At 29.3% G+C, this 18153-nt stretch overlaps 1 protein-coding gene across 4 annotated transcripts in view; it reads left to right on the forward strand.

Annotated features, from left to right (window-relative positions):
• Window positions 1–18153, forward strand: part of LOC135131564 (neuropeptide CCHamide-1 receptor) — a 229564-nt gene that overhangs the window by 105399 nt on the left and 106012 nt on the right. The gene's annotated exons all lie outside the window — the stretch shown is intronic.

Genomic DNA, 18153 nt, shown 5'->3' on the forward strand with positions numbered 1-18153 from the left:
TTCAAATTTTCAATGTTTGATTTTTTGATTCTTTGTTTATCTAATAAAAATTGGAAATTTTTCAATTTTCCCAGTTTTCGATTCCAATTTATCCGAATTTTCTGATTTCTTTAATTTTCAATATTTCGATTTAACAATACATATTTCGTTTTTTCGTTTTTGCAATTTTTCGATTTTTAAGTTTCTCAGTTTTTAATCTTTTATTTCCTGAATTTTTTGTTTCTTCAGTTATTCACGTCCTTTAGATTTTTCAAAGTTTTCATTTTGTCTTTTCGTTTTTTCATTTTTGATTTTTCAGTTTTTTACAATTTCACAATTTTTCCAATTTTTTTATTCAAAAAGTTGCAACATCGAAAAATTGAAAAGTCCGAAAACTGAAATCGATATATTAAAAATCGAAAAATTAAAACATCGAAAAAAATTGAAAAATCGATATACTGAAATAAACGATTAATTGAAAATCGAAAAATCGAGAATTTTTTAAGTTCTTGATTTTTATTTTTCTTTTTCCCGATTTTTAATTTTCATTTTTTTGATTTAATTACACAAGATTTCGTCTTTTCATTTCCGTTATTGTATCAATGCTTGTTTCGATTTTATAATTTTTGGTTTATTCAATTCTTCAAATTTTCAATGTTTCATTTCTCAATTCTTTGATTTTTCAATTTTGTTTGTTTTCGATTTCAATGTGTCCGATTTTCCGATTTCTCTAATTTTCAACATTTCAATTTAACAAAATTTCGTTTTTTCGATTTTGCACTTTTCGATTTTTAATTTTTTCAATTTTTCAATTTTACTTTTCTTCAATTTTCCAGTTTTATACTTTTTCATTTTTGATTTTTCAATTTATTTATAATTTTGCAATTTTCCCTGTTTTTTTGTTATTCAAAAAGTTGAAAAATCAAAAAATGAAAAATCGGGATACTAAAAAATCGGAAAAAAAATGAAAAATCGAAAAATTGCAAAATTAAAAAGTAGGAAAGTGGAAAATCGAAAAATTTCAAATCGAAGAAACGAATTAACGGAAAATTCAAAAATTTCAAACTAAAAATCTAAAAAACGTAAAATTAAAAAAAATAGTGAATCGAAAAGTCGGAAAGAAATAAAGGAATCGAATCTAAAAACTGAAAAACCGACAAATTACAAATCGAAAAGCTATAACATCGAAAAAAATTGAAAAATCAATATACTGAAAAAACGACTAATTGCAAATCGACAAACGTGGAAACGAAAAATAGAGGCACTGGAAATCTAAACATCGAGAATTTTTTAAGTTTTCGATTTTTATTTTTCTTTTTCCCAATGTTTTATTTTCAATTTTTCGATTTAATATTACAAGTGTTCGTCTTTTCATTTCCTTTATGTTTTCAATGTTCCTTTCTACTACCTGCTAAGATAAAACCGATTTTGGTAACGACATACCCTCTAAGAAAAGAGAGGGTGGGTGGGCGAGACAAGTACCTCCTAAAGCAAGACCGATTTTGGTAATGACATACTTTGGTTTATTCAATTTTTCAAATTTTCAATGTTTGATTTTTCGATTCTTTTATTTTACAATTTTTAAATTTTCACATTTTTGCCAGTTTTCGATTTCAATTCATCCGATTTTCCGATTTCTTTAACTTTCAACTTTAACAATTAACAATATTTCGTTTCGTACATCGAAAAATGAAAAAATTAAATATCGAGAAACTGAAAAATTAAAAATCTAAAAATGAAAAAGTCAAAAAAAGTTTTAATATCGTAAAATTGAAAAAGTGAAAGATGTTTGAATTATAGGAGTAGTGCATTATTAAAATGAAAACTAGAGAAATTGGAAATAAAAAAATGAAGAACCGAAAAACTGAAAAATCTAAAATTAGAAGACCAAAGAATTGAAAAATCCAAAAATTGAAAAATTTCACACGGTAAAAAAGAAAAATTATATAATCAGAACATTGAATAACGGACAAACTGAAAAAATTGGCCTAAAGTTATTTAGACAGGACTTCCCTCGCACCTGAAGACAAATATTCAAAGAAATTTAGTGTGCTACAAAAAAATGGCACCTAAAGAAAAGAGTGCAAAAAAAAATTAAATACTCACAAAATATGTAACAAAAATTTGATAAAAGAAAAATAAGTCAAAATTACCGATCAAAATATCTTTCATAAAAGATTTAAAAAAATGTTAAAAAAAAACAACGCCCAATTTAAAATGAATCCAAAATTCTAACCTTTAGGCTTCTTCTTCTGCTACAATTTAGCATATTCCCTCATCTTCATTTACGAACCCACTGCAACAAAAAACACATCAAATTTTTGGGTACACAAAGAAAATACTATAGGAGTTAACATCAACTTTATACGTACTAATTTTTAATAACGCTAGAATTCAACATTAGACAGGTTTAGTAAGCGGTTAAGAATTAAAAAATACTAATCATAAAAAGTTTTGAAATCACAATATAAATTAAAATGATTGTCTGAAACGTTTTGCTGATAATATTTAAAAATATTTTGAAAACAACTCTGAAATTTAAAAAAAAACAATAACGATAATTGCAATGGATAATAATATTATTAATTGAAGTGATGAGTAAAATCTAAAGTAAAGCACAATACATTGAATAATAAGCCCATGCATAAACCCTAATAGTAACATTTACCCTTTAAATCCTGGTTTCTTTTCCTTTCACTTTAAGCCCGCACCAAATTATTTTTAATAAAAATAAACCGCTTGAACAAACTAATTTACGCACCACATTTGCCCGCTCTCAACAAGGTCAAAACTAACAGAATTCCAATTCGTAACACGAAAAGTGCACAAAAAATTCTCGCCGACACTTTATCAGTCATTTTTTGCAGAGTTTTTATTCCATCGATGCATCGAACACTAAATGAATTTTAATTACAACACTGCAACATTATTCGTTATTAGCAGAACATAATTTTCGTGTAGATGAATAAGAAATTACGAATGTTACAGACAATTCTCCAAAAACAAATTAAAAAACTCGATCTAAATATGTACATCTTTCGAAAATATTTTATTTTTCCACAGTTAAGAACACTGTCTCAAATCTGATAGAGCTATAATTCAAAAGTATTTTCAATTTTTTTATACAAAAAAGCTGTATATTTACTTTCGGAGCGTAAGTTGAAAAGTATTCTGATAGAATTCATTTGGCTACTTTCATGTTTTATCGATAGATTAAAAATTAAAAATTTTCAATTTAAAACGTTAATAAGTAAAGTAAATAAAAAATCAAACAATTGAAAAATCGAAAAATCGGGAAATTGAAATAGCGAGAAATTGAACAATCGCAAACCCGAATAATCGAAATATCTATAAATCCAGAAATCGAAAGATTGAAAAACTGAGAAATCGAAAAATTGAAGTATTAAACATCAAAAAATTCAAAATCAAATTTAGAAAACTGAAACATTGAAAAATCGAAAAATTGAAGAAACGAAAAACTGAAAAATAGAGAAATGGAAAAATCCCAAATTGCAAAAAACTGGGAAATCAGAAAATTGAAAAGTGGAACTATCGAAAAATTTTGAGATCGGTAAATGAAAAAGTTGAAAAGTTGAAAAATTAAAAACTCTAGAAAACAAAAAATCGAAACAGAAATATTTAAACATCGAGAAATCGAAACAACAAAAGATGGACACAAAAGTCGAAAAACGAAAAAATGGAGAAATCGAAAGAGCATAACATTGAAAAATCGCAAAATTAAAAACTCGAAAATTAAAAATTCGAAAAATTGAAATCTAAAAAATTGGTCTAAAGAGTTTAGACAGTACTTCCCTCGCTGTCGGAATTGACGACGGCATGATTATTATGTCTTTTTTCGTATTACATTTTTTCAATTTTGTCATTATTTGGCATTGACATCTTTGTCATTTTTTATTACAATGACTGCTTCTTAAAAAAAATTAAATTGGACGAAGTCGTTTCTGGGGTGTATAATATATTGTCTATGCAAAAATTGTCAGGCGTGAACAGATAAAATGACCACCCTGTATAGTATTTGCAATTTAAGACAAATAGCCATAACACTTATCAATCTGTATACGTGACGGTGAAACACAAACTAAACTCAAACGAATTGGAATAACTGGATACCAATGCCGATGGTCCAGACATTTTTATTGCTCTGACTTCCGTTTATTGAATAAAACACTACATTTTTTCGGTTTTTGGATGCTGTAATTCACATTTGGTTAATTATAATTTGTTTAGATCTAGGGGAGCATCCCCTAGCTTGGGGAGACTAGGGGGCTAGCTACGGCCTTGTCGAGGCGTTATGAAATATCGAGAAAATTTGAAAGTAACAAATTGCCCAATGGATTCCATTACTGTACGTCCTAAGGTTATCCTCGATGAGAAAATCAAGTATTTATGTTTATACATCGGAAAATATCACGTAGAAATTAGTTTGATTTGAATGAGTTCGTCCCCTCAAAACAGAGGATCAAAACTGTTAACTACTAAGCTACAATCGACAAAATGTTCTGAATATCATTATTATCATTATTATAATGCAATGATGAATTACAAATAAACTCATCATATTTTGCACATAATGGGTAGAGTTTATTCGCCTAAAATTTTGAAATAACGTCATCAATTTTTTGGGATAGATTTATTTTCATTAACAATTTACCATGCTTAGAATGACCTTAGAACGTCTGCAAGATTTCAAAATATTCAGATTTGTAACTCTTGATTAAACCAATAAAATAAATTTACTCATTCATTAATTTTTTTGAATCACCCTGTATATGCAAATTCAAAAAATATGAATGTAATGATAAATCACAACTACAGACTCATTATATTTTGCACATTTAAGATAGGGTTTACTGAGCAAAATTTTGAGGTGACGTCATCAATTTTTTACGGGGGGATGAGCAAATACATTTTGACTGAAATTTTACCATGCTTATCATAATTGTAAACCATCTGCAAGATTTCAAAGCATTCGGTTTTGCAGATTCAAAATTAAATGGTAAAATGTTGTTTCATAATTATGATTTTTTTTTCAAAAATCTGGACCTTTCGGGTAAAAATTCAATTTAGAGTCATAAACTACATGTGTAGGACTATGTTATTTTATACAATTTAAAACCCATTTACTATGTACAATTTTGAAATGACGTCATCGAATTAGTGGTAGGGATGATTGGACAAATTTTGGTTAGCGTATTACCATCTACGTGATATTATTAATATAAGTACAAAATTTACGGACATACTGACAGACGGACAGACGGACAGACGGACTCGATTACAATACTTTGCTTACGCTCGGAAAGTAAAAATCGAATAACTAATAAATTGAAAAATCTAAAATTTAAAATAATAACAATTAAAATGTTGAAAATCTGAAAAATCGAGAAATAGCAACATTAGAAAATCAAAATCAAAAAATTAAAGAATCGAAAAGGTGAAAAAGGAAAAATTTTAAAATCAAAACGAAAAATACAAAAATATTGAAAAATCCCAAAATTGAAATATTAAAAAAATGATAAATGGATCAATCTAAAAATCCAAAAACTGAAAAATAGAAGAAAAAGTGAAAGATCTAAAAACCGAGAAATCGAAAAAAGAAAATTTTAAAAATCGAAAAATTGAAAAATCAGAACCTAAAAAATCGAAGAATTGAAAAACTGAAATATGGAGAAATCGAGATATAGATCGAAACATCGAAAAGTCGAGAAATGAGGAAATTCAAAACTCAAAAAATCTAGAAGTTAAAATCGGTTAATAGAGAAAATTCCAGAAATCTAAACATGAAAAAAAAGAAAAATCTAAAAATTTAAATATCAAATGATTCGAGAATCGAAAAGATAAAAATCGAAAAACTGAGATTGGAAAAATTTAAGAACCGAAATGTTAAAAAAATCCCAAAATTGATATCAAAACAATGATAAATAGATAAATCGAGAAATGAACAAATTGAAAATTTAAGACTTCAAACGGTTAAATCGGAAAATCGATCTAAAAATTGGTGTAAAGAGTTTAGACAGCACTTCCCTCGCTGTCGGGCATGTGACGACTGCATGCCTATTTATCAAGCACCTGTCAACAGTTTAGGGGAATTAAGATTGGGAATAACAGAAGAAACTAACGACATAAACAATACTCCTGACAACAAAATGGACAAGATTAACTATAAATATAAAATTTTATAGCTTTGCGAATTGCCATTCGTCCGACCTAAAAAACCCTTCCCTTGCCACCTAAATTATCTTCACAATATTTGCATTCAGAAGATCCGAAACTTGAATAATCAGCAATGTAAACAAACTAAACCCCTACTATCCACTTCAGAGATTCGGTCTTTGCGGAAGCGTTAACAGCCTTTAATAATCCCGAGTCTCCCTTCCACACTTCGCCACTACTTCGCAGGTCAAAGTAATTAAACGGACAAGTTAATAGCAACGGCTGATTACCCCTAAGAGCGAATTTCTTATGCATAAGTAGACCGTCGCCGCCGCCCCCTGGCGGACTCCACTGAATCCATAAATACTGCACAACCCGCCTTCGCGCGCACCGCAAAACTGACCTTTATAATGCAATTACTTTCCGAAAACGACGTTACGTGGACGGAACTGCCATAAATATACCGGAGCGAATGCACAAATAATAAAATTTGGCCGCTGCAAAGGCTCATTTCGATTTTTGCGGATACGTTTACAGCGGGATCCACAAATTTTATGATCTCTATAGTTTCTAGACGTGATACTCAGTAGATATTGTACGCTCTTTGAGATCTTTAAGGTTTCTAAATCCTCCAGGTTCTATATGTTTTATAGGGTTTTTGGATACCCCAGATTGTCTATAAGCAGCAGGCGCTCTCTGGACATTACACCTTCTATCCACTTAACTCATGTGTCTGGATTCTCTAGATTTTCTAAAATTTCTAGACTTTCCATGCTTTGAAGTCTTTTTAAACTCCATGTACCCTCTAAAGTCTCTTTAGATTCTCCAATCTTCAATCTCCAAATTGTCTAGAGTGTCTATGTCCTTTAAAGTCTTGATATTCTGTAAAATCTGTAGACTCTAGACTTACTTGATTTTATAGATATTTTGAATTTTGAAGATACTGTAGGCTCTCTAGAATGTTCAGATTCTAGACGATGTAAATTATTTTGATTCTCTAGGCTGTCTGCAATTTCTAGGCGCGATACTCGGTAGATATTTCAGGTTCTCTAGGTTCTTTAAGGTTTTTAAACTTTTTAGGCTCTATATATGCCGTAGTTTTTGTAGATACCCTAGATTGTCTATAATTAGAAGGCTGTCTGCCGCTACAAACAGTAGATTTTCTAAAGTTTCTAGATTCTCTAAGTTTTTCTGTAAACTCCGTAGACACTTTAGTTTCTTTATAGATACTCTAATCCCTAAATTGCTTTAATTATTCGCGTTCTCTAGATGCCGTTTTTTCTTTAAAATTCCTAGACTCTAGACTTTCTAGATTTTATCGATTTCCTGAAATCTCAAGCTACTGTAAACTCAGTAGAATATTTTGATTCAAGACTATTTAAATTATTTCGATTCTCTAGGTTCTCTATAGATTCTAGAGGTGATAATCGGTAGATATCCTAAGCTTTTTAAGGCTCTGTATCTTTTCTAGGTTTTCTATAGATACGCTAGATTATCTATAATTAGGAAGCACTCTAGACTCTAATACTAGGTGTCTGGATTCTCTAGACTTTCTAAAGTTTCTAGATTCTCTATGTTTTGAAATCTCTCTAAATTCTATAAACTCTCTAAATTCTTTTTAGATTCTGCAATCTCGAAATTGCCTAGAATGTCTATATTCTTTAAATTATCGATATTCCGTAAGATCTGTAGACTCTAAACTTGCTAGATTTTATAGATATTTTGGCTGTTTGTAATTTCTAGACGCGATACTCTGCAGATATTTCAGGCTCTCTAGGCTTTTTAAGGTTTCTAGGCTCTTTAGGTTTTGTATGTGTTGTAGTCTTTGTAGATACCCTAGATTGTCTATAATCATGAAGCTTTCTAAACTCTACAAAATCTGGATTTGATACCCTTTAGACGCTATACTAAGGTGTGTAGAATGATGTAGAGTCTCTAGATTTTCTAAAGTTTCTAAATTCTCTAGGTTGTCTATACTCTCAAGGTTTTCTCTAAACTCCGTAGACACTTTAATTTCTCTCTAGATTCTCTAATCCCTAAATTGGGTTAATAATCTACGTTCCCTGGAGGCCCTTTTTTCTTTAAAATCCCTAGACTCTAGACTTGCTAGATTTTATAGATTTTCTGGAATCTCTAGCTACAGTTAACTATCCAAAGTCTTTTAACTGTAGACGGTTTAAATTATTTATATTCTCTAGGCTTTCTATTGTTTCTAGACCCGATACTTTGCAGATATTTTAGGCTCTCTTGGCGCTTTAAGATTTCTAACCCTTCTAGGCTCGATGTGTTTCCTAGGGTTTCTATATTGCCTATAATCAGAAGCGCTTTAGACTCTGTAAATTCTCAGGACACTCTGACATTATACCTTCTAGCGTTTGTAGCCACTAAACTCAGGTGTCTGGATTCTCTAGATTTTCTAAAATTTCTAGATTCTCTATGCTTTGAAGTCTCTCTAAACTCCATAGACTCTCTAAATTATCCTTAGATACTCCAATCTCCAAATTGACTAGATTGTCTATGTACTTTAACGTCCCGATGTTCTGCAAGGTCTGTAGACTCTAAACTTGCTAGATTTTATAGATATTTTGGATGTTCTAGATACTGTAAGCACTCTAGAATGTTTAGATTCTAGACGATTTAAATTATCTTGATTCTCTAGGCAGTCTGTAGTTTCTAGGCGCGATAGTCTGTAGATATTTTAGGACCTCAAGGCTTTTTAAGGTTTCTACTCTCTAGGCTCTATATGTGTTATAGTCTTTGTAGATAACCTGATTGTCTATAATCACGAGGCTCTCTAAACTCTGTAAACTCTGGATTCAATATCCTCTAGAAGCTATACTAAGGTGTGTAGAGTCTGTAGATTTTCTAAAGTTTCTAGATTCTCTAAGTTGTCTATGCTCTGAAGGTTTTCTGAAACTCTGTAGACACTCTAGTTTCTCTATAGATTCCCTAATCCCTAAATTGCCTCTAAAATTCCTAGACTCTAGACTTGCTAGATTTTATAGATTTCCTGGAACCTCTAGGTACTCTAAGCTCACTAATATATTTTGGTTCTTGACTATTTAAATTATTTAGATTCTCTAGGCTCTCTATAGTTCCTAGTCTAGACCTGACACTCAGTAGATATTATAGACTCTTTAAGCCCTTTAAGGTTTCTAAATACTCCAGGTTCTATAAGTTTTCTAGGCTTTCCAGACACCCTAGATTGTCTACAATTAGTTAGCGTTTTAAATTTTTCAGATTTCCTGGACACTATGAAACTATACCTTCTAGAGTTTGCAGCCAGTAAATTTAAGATGTCTGGATTCTCTAGATTTTCTAATGTTTCAAGATTCTCTTTGCTTTGAAGTCTCTCTAGACTCCATAGACCCTTCTCTTTAAATTCTCCAATTTCCAAATTGCCTAGACTGTCTATGATTTTTAAAGTCTCGATATTCTGCAAGATCTGTAGACTCTAGACTTGATAGATTTTATAGATATTCTGGATTCTGTAGGTACTGTAAGCTCTCTAGAATGTTTAGATACTAGACGATTTAAATTATCTTCATTCACTAGGCTGTCTGAAATTACTAGGCACGATACTCTCTAGCCTTCTGGATTCGATACCTTCTAGACGCTATACTAATGTGTATAGAGTCTGTAGATTTTGTAAAGTTTCTATGCTCTGAAGGTTTTCTTAAACTCTATAGACTCTCTAGTTTCTCTACACATTCTTTAATCCCTAAATTGCCTTATTTATCCAAGTTTTGTTGACGCCCTTTGGTCTCTAAAATCCCTAGACTCTAAACTTTCTAGATTTTATAGATTTCCTGGATCATCTAGGTACTCTAAACTCACTAAAATGTTTTGATTCTAAACTATTTAAATTATTTAGATTCTCTAGGCTCTCTATAGTTTCTAGTCTAGACGTGACATTCAGTAGATATTGTAGGCTCTATAAGCCCTTTAAGGTTTCTAAATACTCCAGGTTCTATATACTTTCTAGGCTTTCCAGATACCCTAAATTTTCTATAATCAAGAAGTGTTCTAGACTCTGTAGATTCTCTGACCACTATGAAACTATACCTTCTAGGGTTTGTAGCCACTAAACTTAGGTGTCTGGATTCTCTAGATTTTCCATTGCTTTAAAGTCTCTCTAAACTCCATAAACTCTCTAAAATCTTTTTAGATTCTCCAACCTCCAAATTGCCTAGACTGTGTATGTTATTTAAAGTTTCGATATTCTGCAAGATCTGTAGACTCTAGACTTGCTAGATTTTATGAATATTCTGGATTATCTAAAGACTGTCAGCTCCCTAGAATGTTTAGATTCTAGACGATTTAAGATTTCTTGATTCTCAGGTTGTCTGTAGTTTTTCGGCGAAACATTTTGTAGGTATTTTAGGCTTTCTAGGCTCTTTAAGGTTTCTGAACTCCCTAGTCTCTATACGTGGTGTAGTCTTTGTAGATACCCTAGATTGTGTATAATCACGTTCACGAGGCTGACTAAACTCTACAAACTCTGGATTCTATACCCTCTAGACGATATACTAACGTGTTTAGTCTCTAGATTTTCTAGGTTGCCTATGCTTTGTGGGTTGCTCTAAACTCCGTGAACTCTCTAGTTTCCCTCTGGATTCTCTAGTCCCTAAATTGCCTCAATAATCCAAATTCTCTAGAGGCCCTTTATTCTCTCAAATCCCTAGAATCTAGACTTGCTAGATTTTATAGATTTTCTGAAATCTCTAGCTACTGTAAACTCACTAAAATATTTTGATTTTAAACTATTTCATTTATTTAGATTCTCCAAGCTCTCTATAATTTCTAGACGTAATACTTAGTGTTTCTTTAAGCTCTTTAAGGTTTGCAAACCCTCCAGGCTCTATATATTTTCTAGGGTTTCTAGATACCCTAGATTGCCTATAAGCAGGACGGGCTCTAGACTGCAAATTCTCTGGACCTTCTAGGGTTTCTAGACACTAAACTAAGGTGTCTGGGTTCTCTACATTTTCTAAGAAAAATTCCAAAATCGTAAAATTGTAAAAGTGAAAAATTTTAAAATCATAATTATAATTACATATTTAGAATGAAAACTAGAAAAAATGGAAATCAAAAATAGAAAAAACGAAAAATTGGAAACTGAAAATACGAAAAACTGAACAAATAAAGAAAGTAAAAACCCAAACGGAAAATTGAAAATCGAAAAATTGAAGACACGAAGATCTGAAAATTGGAAAACTTTTGAAATTGCAAATCGAAAAATTACAAAATCTAAAAATTGAAACATCCAAAAGTTAGAAAATGAAACTTTTACGATTATGACAAACCACTCTTATAAATCAAACTGGCTAATGTAAACTGCAAAAACAAATTTTCAGGAACATTTATTTAGAAAAATACCAAAAAAACCACTAGATGTTCTTAGACTCTTGTCAAACGAAAATCTTAAATAAATTTGATTGCCCCTTAATTAACCAATTACGGCGACCTGAAAAAATGATGACCATGACAACAGCAGACCTAACGGACGTCAATCAATTTAAAAAAAATACATAATTCATATGTTTACTAAAGCATACATTTATTATATCAAAAATAGTTGATATTATTATATTTTCTTTACGATGTTTCACCAAACTCTTTCGATTAGCTTCAAATCATTAACACATCTTTAATGACATAAATAACATTATTTTTTATCTATTACGCCTTTCCTCGTCGACAGCAAAACACCCTTATCACAGTCACATCAAACCCGTCAGACTTACCCTAACCATAATAATAATGCTCAATCTACTGCTTAAAACCCCCAGCTTCTCAACACTTTCACAGAATTTCAACGATGCTGTTATCATGAACATGTAAATTCGCTTCCGAAGCAAGAAACCGTTCTCTCCTTTTCTCCTTTACATATAAAAAAAAATAATAATCTGACTCTTATCATCTCATCACTGGTCTCCTCCACCCCCTTGGCGGCGGCTGAACTTCACTGACAACGTCGTAAACAGTTTATTCAAATCAGAGTGGAACGAACAGCCGTGATTAGCTGACACCTAATTTTATCCAACGCTGTGTAAATTATCCATCAACTTTGGACACTGTAAACAGGCTCCTCTTCCGACGAAAAATCACCGGAAATACGGTTAAAAATAAAAAGTGAAAACGTTGTTGTTTAGGTGTTTCGGGAAATTAATTTTGATCAGGGTTTCCAAACAGATTAGTGAATGTCTGGAGCGAGGGAGCGGGATTATTCGAGACGTGTTTGTGTCTCTGTGCTTTAATCTTGAGGATTCTCGGGGGGTTGTTATGGATGGAGTGTTTTTAAGTCACGCCAACGTGATGCTTATTAATCAAGGGGTTACTTTTTAGGGTTAAATTGGCTGCTTTATTGCTAATTTTGGAGATTTAAGAGCAAGGCACGTTTTACTTTCACTGAAACGAAGATTGTGTTAGGTAATGAAAATTTAACTCTGGAAATGATTCATTTGAGCGTGACATCTCGAAGTATGTTGTCAAAATATTGAAATTTTAGAAAAGCAGCTGCGATAGTAATATTTTTTTATATAGTTGGAAAGCGTAATTTCGGCACTTTATATTCTTTAGACTTTTTCGTTTTCTTTTTATCGTATTTCCGGTACATAAAACATATCTGGGATGAACATTTCAGACATCGTTTTTCTTGTCGCAAACATTTGTTCAGTAATCGTCGATTGTTTGAGCTTTTTTCAAGTAGCACATAGCCAGTTTCATTCTTTCCGTCTGTTTGTCTGTATAGCGTCTGCCCAGGATTTTATTTATTTTATTATATTGAAATTTGCGAGGCATGAAATCGCCTCAGCAAATAAAAGGTATTAATAATTTAGCTGAAGTGGATTTATTTTATTACTGTTTAAGTCTGATAAAATTTCATAAAGGTTGTATTTTTCTGTACTTGCTTTATGAAAAACTAAATCCTTCGCAGAATTTCGTAATAAATTGTTTTTATGTTTCTGCGGCTTTGAAACAGCGTTATTATACTTTAAGTAAAAACGGGGTTGTGATTTAGAAAAACACTTTAGGCGAGAGATGTCTACCAATTTTTTTCTACAATTGTGAAATTAAGAGATTTATTTTACGTGGTTCGCTTTTTCAATTTTTTTCGGTCTGTGTCAACATACAGTATTTCCCCAGATATGATAAAAATATTTGCTTTCGTATAATACAACTAATTCTATAATTATTATCACTACAGAAGTAAAAACATGTGTTTAAATAAACAACAGCATTTAAGTTTATTTTAATTAAATAAAAAATGGTCTGTAGGTACTGTATTTCTATCAAAAATTTTTATTAAATATGATACTTCTGTACTTATGGTTTATGAATCTGCCTATAGATTTTTTTCCTTAGAAATTTCGATCTTTGCGAGAAATGTTGCTAATATTATCTTAACTTATAAGAGTTATAGTAAAAAATTCCCAAATTTAAATTTTATAAAATAACATATTTCTGTACTTCTAGTATACAAATCCACCTGTAGTTTTTCCCCTAGAAATCCGATTTTTGCCAAAAATGTTGCTGGTATTGTCTTAACTTATAGCGATTATTTCAAAAAAAAAAAACTGAATCAAATTTTTTAATTAATAAATAAGACTAAATTTTATAAAATATGATATTTTTGAACTTGTGGTTTATGAATCCGTCTGTAGTTTTTCCAAGTTTTTACGAAAATTATTGCTAGTATTATCTTAACTTATAGGAGTTATGATAAAAAAAATCCCAAATTCAAATTTTATTTTCCTATTAATTAATATCATTTAAATTTTATACAGAACATATTGTTGTATTTGTAGTTTATGAATAAACCTTAAGTTGTTCCTCAACAAATCTAAATTTTTGCAAACAATGGTGTTGATATTATCCTAAATTATAGGGGTTTTCATAAAAGAAAAAAAAATCAAATTTTGTAATTTTCTAATTATTCATAAAAACCATTTAAATTTTATGAAATAACATATTTCTGTATTTGTGGTTTATGAATAAACCTTAAGTTTTTGGGCTAGAAATCTAAATTTTTGCAAAAAATGTTGCTGATGTTATCCTGAATTATAGGGGTTATCATAAAAAAAAATAAAATCAAATTTTATAATTTTAATCATTAAGAAATGCGATTTAAATTTTATAAAATAACATTCCTGTACTAATCGTTTATAAATTCGCCTTGAGTTTTCACCTAGAAATCCAGATTATTGCTAAAAATGTTATTGGTTAACCTACGAGGATTATCATAAAAAAAACAGAATTAAATTGTACAATTAGTAATACCATTAAATTTTATTAAATGTGATACTCCTGTACTTGTGGTTTATGAATCTGCCTATAGATTTTTTTCCTTAGAAATTTAGATCTTTGCGAGAAATGTTGCTAATATTATCTTAACTTATAAGAGTTATAGTAAAAAATTCCCAAATTTAAATTTTATAAAATAACATATTTCTGTACTTCTAATTTACGAATCCACCTGTCGTTTTTCCCCTAGAAATTCGATTTTTGCCAAAAATGTTGTTGGTATTGTCTTAACTTACAGCGATTATCTCAAAAAAAAACTGAATCAAATTTTATAATTAATAAATAGGGCTAAATTTTATAAAATATGGTATTTCTCTACTTGTGGTTTATGAATCCGTCTGTAGTTTTTCCAGATTTTTGCGAAAAGTATTGCTAGTATTATCTTAACTTATAGGAGTTATGATAAAAAAATTCCCAAATTCAAATTTTATTTTACTATTAATTAATACCATTTAAATTTTATACAGAACATACTATTGTATTTGTGGTTTATGAATAAACCTTAAGTTTTTCGTCTACAAATCTAAATTTTTGAAAACAATGTTGCTGATATTATCCTAAATTATACGGGTTTTCATAAAAACAAAGAAAATCAAATTTTGTAATTTTATAATTATATTAACAAATACCATTTATATTTTATGAAATAACATATTTGTGGTTTATGAATAAGCCTTAAGTTTTTTGCCTAGAAATCTAAATTTTTGCATAAAATGTTGTTGGTATTATCCTGAATCATAGGGGTTATCATAAAAAAAAAACAAAGTCAAATTTTATAATTTTAAAATTATTAAGAAATACGATTTAAATTTTATAAAATAACATTTCTGTACTTTGGTTTATTAATCCGCCTTGATTTTTCTCTAAAAGTCCAGATTTTTTGCGCAAAATGTTGCTGGTATTATCCTAAATTATTTTAAATTTATTAAGAAATACAGTTTAAATTTTATAGAATAACATTCCTGTACTTGTGGTTTATGAATTCGCCTTGCGTTTTCCTTATAAATACAAATTTTTGCGAAAAATATTGTTGGTGTTATCCTACCTTATAGGGATTATCACAAAAAAAAACAGAATTAAATTTTATAGTTAATAATACCATTAAATTTTATAAAATATGATATCTCTGTACTTGTGGTTTATGAATCCGTCTGTAGTTTTTCCCCTAGAAATCCAGATTTTTGCGAAAATTATTGCTAGTATTATCTTAACTTATAGGAGTTATGATAAAAAAATTCTCAAATTCAAATTTCATTTTACTATTAATTAATACCATTTAAATTTTATATAGAACATATTATTGTATTTGTAGTTTATGAATAAACCTTAAGTTTTTCGTCTACAAATCTAAATTTTTGCAAACAATGTTGCTGATATTATCCTAAATTATACGGGTTTTCATAAAAACAAAGAAAATCAAATTTTATAATTTTATAATTATTAATAAATACCATTTATATTTTATGAAATAACATATTTGTGATTTATGAATAAGCCTTAAGTTTTTCGCCTAGAAAACTAAATTTTTGCATAAAATGTTGCTGGTGTTATCCTGAATCATAGGGGTTATCACAAAAAAAAACAGAATCAAATTTTATAATTAATAATACCATTAAATTTTATAAAATATGATACTCCTGTACTTGTGGTTTATGAATCTGCCTGTAGGTTTTTTCCCTAGAAATCCAGATTTTTGCGAAAAATGTTGCTACTATGATTTTAACTTTAGAAGTCAGGACAAAAAATTCCCAAATTCATATTTTATAATTTTATTAATAATAGATACCATTTAAATTTGATAAAAGAACATATTTCTGTAGTTGTAGTTTATGAATAAGCCTTAAGTTTTTTGCCTAGAAATCTAAATTTTTGCAAAAAATGTTGCTTGTATTATCCTAAATTATAGGGGCTATCACAAAAAAAAACCAAAATCAAATTTTATAATTTTAAAATTATGAAGAAATGCGATTTAAATAAAAAAAAAATGAAGAAACGGAAAAATGGTAAAACTGAGAAACCGAAATAGGCCAAAATAAATAATCGAAAATTTATAAATTGAAAAACTCATCAATCGGGAAACTAAATAATCAAAATATCCAAATCTCGATAAAGCGGGAAATCAAAATATTAAAAAATTGAAAAATTTTGAAAATGAAAAATTAAAAAATCGAAAATGTGAAAAAACGAAAAATTGTAAAACAGTAAATCTAAAAAAAAATCGAAAGATTAAGCAATCGAAACAACATAAAATTGAGAACTTTATGCAGTTTATGAAAACGCCTTAAGTTTTTCCCTAGAAATCAAATTTTTGCAAACAATGTTGCTGGCATTATCCTAAATTATAGGGGTTTTTATAAAAAAAAACAGAATCAATTTTTAGCATTATAAAATTATTAATAAATACGATTTAAATTATATAAAATAACATTCCTGTACTTGTGGTTTATGAATCCGCCTTTGCTAGTATTATCTTAACTTATAAGGATTATCATAAAAAAAGCAGAATCAAATTTTATTATTAATAATTACCATTAATTTTATAAAATATGATATTCCTGTGCTTGTGTTTTATGAATCCACCTGTAGTTTATCTCCTAGAAATCCAGATTTTTGCGAAAAATGTCGCTAGTGTTATTTTAACTTACAGGAGTTATCATAAAGAAAATCCTAAAATCAAATTTTATAATTGTTGACTATTGTTATCTAGATTTTTTTTTTTCTAAAATACTGGTTTTGTTTGATTGTATTTCAGAGGCAAGGAAAGTTCTGTCTAATAACGTAAGCTCAGTCTTTTCAGAAATAGGTCGCTATTTCTATAAAATCATATGGAACCGAGCAACCAACATTTTCCTATTCTATAAACTAATAAGATAATTTAAAAATCCCTAATAATTTTGTTCACCTTACAATGATATACGTGTAAATCAGAAAATAAGCTGTATTAATATACAGGCTATTTCAATAATAAAATTACTCATTCTCTGAGTTATCCCAAAATTTTTGACACACTCTGATAGATTTAATTTACGGCCACAATATAAAATAATTTTCAATTATACAGGGTGTTTCATACGAAGGTTGCACCACACTGGTATTTTTTAAACATAGCATCCTATATATTTTGCCAAATTTAGATTTCTTATAAGAAAATTAGAAAAAAGTCATCTTTAAGAATTCTCAACCCCACCATATTTAAAGATGGAGGTTTGAAAATTTTCTAAAAAACGTTTAGTTAACTTTGATTTGGTAAACGTGGAACTATGGTAAAAAAGGACATCTAATAGGCCGTGAAATTTCTTTTTAAAATAATAGTATTTGTTCGTTGTTCAGTTTGACAGATACGGTTAAGTGTCTGTGAAATAAAAGGCCTAATTAGCTCTAGTGCCAACATTATTATTTTAAAATTACATTTCATGGCCTACTAGAAGATTTTTTTTCGACTATATGGTCCTTGGAGACTGAACTTAATTATACAGGGTGTATAAATTTCTAAATGGTCAATTTGATAACACTTTTGTGCTTATTTTTTTATACTAAATTTGTCCCATAGTGAAATTATACCTTTGGTTTTTATCGTCTTTATAATGAATCCAAGTATCTAAAAATATGTAGGGTGTTCTGTTTAACGAAAATGAATCATTTTTATTACACAGATAATCTCCGAAACTACTGAACTAATTGCTGTCAAATTTT

Source organism: Zophobas morio, unplaced genomic scaffold, assembly GCF_036711695.1.
Source record: "Zophobas morio isolate AGI-343-1 ecotype UQ-CSIRO unplaced genomic scaffold, CSIRO_AGI_Zmor_V1 ptg000021l, whole genome shotgun sequence".
In the NCBI taxonomy this organism is placed as follows: domain Eukaryota; kingdom Metazoa; phylum Arthropoda; class Insecta; order Coleoptera; family Tenebrionidae; genus Zophobas; species Zophobas morio.